This window comes from Phalacrocorax carbo, chromosome 2 (genome assembly GCF_963921805.1).
Source record: "Phalacrocorax carbo chromosome 2, bPhaCar2.1, whole genome shotgun sequence".
Lineage (NCBI taxonomy): Eukaryota > Metazoa > Chordata > Aves > Suliformes > Phalacrocoracidae > Phalacrocorax > Phalacrocorax carbo.
Window position 1 is genome coordinate 94,932,648 of NC_087514.1, and position 4,505 is coordinate 94,937,152.

Consider the following 4,505-nt stretch of genomic DNA (forward strand, 5'->3'; position numbering starts at 1 on the left):
AACTGGATATTCTTATACATTTTATTATAACTTGTTGGTTTGGCTTTAACCACAGTGGTAGTAACATAATAATTAATACAAATTTCTTGTAAATGCTCTGTTAGTAAATTTGGATACTAACAATCTCTTAGTTACCTGGGCTTCTACCACACTGTGTACCCATCCTACAGCTCTTGTTTACACAAGAGGCTGACACAGCTCCGAATACACCATTTGAGTTGCTCATGTAACAAACAAGTACTTAACACATATTTTACGCACATGCTTGGCATAAAATATCCAACTACATATTCACCAAAACAGGAGTAACATGGTCTGCTCCAGTAGATATATTCAGTCCCACACACATGCCTTACACAGCTTCAGACCTGTAGGAGGCAACACAGGAACTGTCTGGGGTTGTAGATGTGTTTGGTGGGAAAGGCTACAGCCGCCTTCTCTCCTCTCCTTTCTAAAACTGAGGGTAAGGCTGTACTAGTAAACAGCTCTTTCTTAAATGTAAAGCAATGTCAGCTGGGTTAACTAACACGACCTTTGTCAGCACTTAAACTATCTGAGAGGCTTCACATGACAGATTAGGAAGACCTTGCACCACCTTTTCTAATATCAGGGCAAGTGGTACAGGCACCATCAGCAGAGGACTGGTAGCAAGCATCCAGGATGGCTGCAAGATCTGCAACCAGCTCAGCTGTTTGAAAATAAATGTCTGTCCACAGCCTTATGGAACTGAGCTGGTACATCTTCACTCATCCCTTACGTAAATCTCTTGTACACTGAAGAGATTTATGATAAACACTTGTTCTTTCCTTAACCTCCAAAACCTTTCCCACCTGCTGAATAACACAAGATTCTTTCCCCTCACCCAGCCCGTCCAGTATCTATATAAAGCCTCTAGAGAAGATTCGGTGGCACCATGGACTGACTCGTCAGCAGTGCACATATGACACCCATCTCTACATCATCTTCACCTCCCATGCAAATAACACCATTACCCAGCTCTTCAAGAGCTTGGCTGAGATCAGCAAATGAATGAAGAGATGTTGGAAGAAGCTGAAGCAAGAGCCTGGGCTGACAATGGTATAGGAAAGTATTTCACATTTCCATAATGTTACCCATTCACCATCACTGGCATTAAGACTAAGGGAAGATTTAATGTTCATCTGAACTCATTCATCCCAGAAACCCCAATAACCCCAATAACCTCAATTCTTCAGCACTATTTCTGATTGGATGACGTGCTAGATCAAACTTGGCCCTTATGCTTGATTTCTACAACCTGGCAGGTTTTGAAATGATACCCGTAGAAGAATGCTTCAGTCCCCTTACTCAGCAGCACAAGACCACCGAACAAGTTTGAGCTCCATTCCTTGCTCTGCTGACCACTCAGTTCCAGCTTAAATTCAAGGCTTTGCCCTTATTTTCAAAGCCTTCATGACCTTAGCAAAAATTGGTTTTGTGGATTGTGGATCTCCTTAGATCCACACTTCTAATATAATATTGAAATCTGATGGTTATATTTCTCTGTAACAATTGAAGGTGTGTGCACCAGAGATTCCCCAGTGCCTAGGACACAACTATGGACTCCTGATCACCTGCAGGAGACATCTCAAAAGTACAGAGCAAAAGAGAAACTCTGGTTTTTCAACCCAGCCTTCCCGTCTCTATACTAACCATACCAAAACCACCAGTATGAAGAAGCAGTTCATGACTGACAGAGAGGGTGAAGTCTAATTTCCAAGGGCGCACTCCAGTGGGAGTTCTCCAGCGCCTGATAAAAGGTGAGCTGAGCTGACAGCACCATGATGCTTTTAGCACAAACAGGCTCTCTTGCACACCCATCGGCCTCTCTCTTTTAACTTTACAGGAACTTCACTTTCAGATCTGTATTCTTTTGACAAATTAACTGACCAACAGGCCCACACTTTTGGGGAGGTGCAGAGGTAGGGCACATGGAATCACATACACAGACAGACATACACACACAGCATGAATTCAGAGGCACTGTTTTACTAGGAAACAGTTATTGGAAAAAGTGCCCTATGTAAAAAATAGTAGAGGAGAAGAGAGAAATGTTGAAGATGCCTTGTGTTCATTTTCATGAGCTCGTAAAGTAGTTGGAGACAGATACATAAAGGTATCCAGGAACATCTGAGGAGTCATTGCTTTCCAGCACAGCAGTGACAGTCAAGGACCCCGAACCTGGACAGGATCACACAAACATTTTCAAATTACAAATGAGTCACTAATAATAATCAGATCGGAAAGAAATATATTTCCTCCTGAAACACAAAAGCTGTTTTTCAATTATATGAGATGCAAAACAAGTCAAGAAGTCTAGAAGATAGCATTGAAATACACCTGAATCTATGTCCAGAACTCACTGCTACACAGGGAAGGGGCCTTGTTTTAAGGTTGCAGTTCCATGTTACTTTTGAATTTCCTGACCACTGCTCTGTTGCAATATATCTAAGTTTAAATTGCCTGCCAAGGAAAGTAAAACAGAGGCACCTCAATACGGGAATCAACCAGCCGTGAATCTACACAATATTCAGAATAAATGTTCTGACGATGCAGAATCCTCATGATGCATCCAGCATTGTCTGAATGCCCCAGCTGGTTTTGCCTGGAAGGAAAAACATGTATGTATGAGCAGGGATACTGTTCAGAGACACTAAAACAGGTTTATAATACTCCATCCTGTTTTCTTCAGCACAAAAGTAAGCCCTGAAGAATACATGTCGGATATTTACTTCTGACAACAACTGGCAATAACTTTGTGCATTTCAAATGCCAGTCGGAAAACTTTCCAAATGACTGAAAGGTGCATGAAGGTCAAAAAGCTTTGAAGTCTTGCCAAGGATGATAAAACTGCTGAATTTGTTAAACTTATGTTCCCATGAAATTTTCACCACAACTGTTCAGCTTGGTGTCTGCCTAATCTGTCGAGACCTTTCAGCTACTCTGACAAGAAATAAGTGGCCAAGCAAACCATCAGAAGAGAAACAGAATCACCAAGGAGGCCCACTTGAAGCCTATGCCATGCTGGGGTTATATCTCGTCAGGCTCTTCCAGCGGTTGATCCCAGCAGCCACATTTGGGTTGGCACAGCGTGCCAGTGAGTCAGCATTTTTAAGTTACAACTGAGAAAACAAGAAAAAAAATATGCTGGTTTAATTATTTGTAAGGCAGCTAGCATCATCATAGAAGCACCCAAATTCTAGTGCAAACCAACTTCCTCCCCACTCTCTCCCAAAACTCTTTATCTTCTTTCCTTGAACTGACAATTCAGCAAACAGCCAAGGTGCCGCTTCTTTCTGCCTAGTATCCTCTGCCCTGCTTGCACATGTGCTTATCCAGTAACAGGCATCAATAGTGAAATAGGATTACGTTCCACTGGTTTAGAGCATGAGCACAGCCCCGGGTGGGGCTGCTGGAGGATCAGCTCTTAATAAGGTGTCCAATTTATAATCTAGCAGGGCGAGGAGCAACTGGCTTTCAGAATGAATAGCTCTTCTGTGTTACCATCTCCTGAGGCTGGCTGCCTGGCCAGCCTGCCTCATCCTTTTCTCTCTCTCCCTCTCTCTCTCTCTCTCTCTCACAGATGTTACACTTTCACTAACTTTTTTGCTGTTCCCAGACTGGAAATATAAAGAGGAAGGAAGACACGAAGTATCCACCCGTATCTGTCGGACACTGCAAACTGCGGCAAAATGAACAAACAACCTGCTAGCTTAATAGGAAATAAACCCCTGGTATTTACTTATTCCAAGGAGGTTTCATTTCAACCTAGGATCCTGCTCCCAGGGTCTTTGTGCCAAGAGATGTCTTTGTAAGGAATGTTTGTGCAACAACCCCAGGCCGGTGGGACACCAGGCACCACGCACAGCGTGCAGCCGATGGGGCGAGGCAGGGTGGCCAAACGCTGCAGAGGGCAGGAAGTATGCAAAGGGCTGTGATTCCCAGGCTGATGCTCTCTCTGGTTTTGTCTTAAACCTCTGTTAAATGATGTCTGGTGACTCTGCCGGAGGGTGCGAAGTTAAGGAACTGATCCTTCCCAGCAGCCAGACGGGCTCCCCTCGGATGTTGCTTCCGACACGCACATCCCTGAGGTGCCACAACCGCCTCATCCTCCGCGTCGATGTTTCTCCCCTTGCGAGGCGATACCGCCACAAGCGCTTTTCCTCACGGCCGGCCGAGGCGTACCCGACCGAGAGGGCTCAGCGGCCCGGCCAGGCCGAGCCCAGCAACACCCGAGGGCAGGCTTGCAGCGGGGGCCAGCGGGCCGCGGCGGGGCGGGGAGGGGAGAGCGGCGGCGGCGGCCCGGCCTCCTCACGCCCGGCGGCCGCGCACGGCGCAGCACCCTCTGGCGGCCCGCAGGAACCCGGCCGCCCGGAGCCCGCCCGGGGCCCGCCCGGGGCCCGCTCGGAGCCCTCAGAGCGGCCTGACGGAGCCCGGGCCGGGTCCCGCAGCACGGAAGCACCTGCCGCAGCACCCGGCCGGCCTGA

At 46.8% G+C, this 4,505-nt stretch overlaps 1 long non-coding RNA gene across 1 annotated transcript; it reads right to left on the reverse strand.

Moving 5' to 3' along the window:
* Nucleotides 1-2,004: 2,004 nt before the first annotated feature.
* LOC135311727 (uncharacterized) lies at nucleotides 2,005-4,275 on the reverse strand. Its single transcript, XR_010371315.1, has 3 exons — nucleotides 3,013-4,275; nucleotides 2,509-2,623; nucleotides 2,005-2,199 (listed from the first exon to the last, which is right to left on the reverse strand). It is a non-coding gene; the product is annotated as an uncharacterized LOC135311727 (long non-coding RNA).
* Between the last annotated feature and the right edge of the window lie 230 nt (nucleotides 4,276-4,505).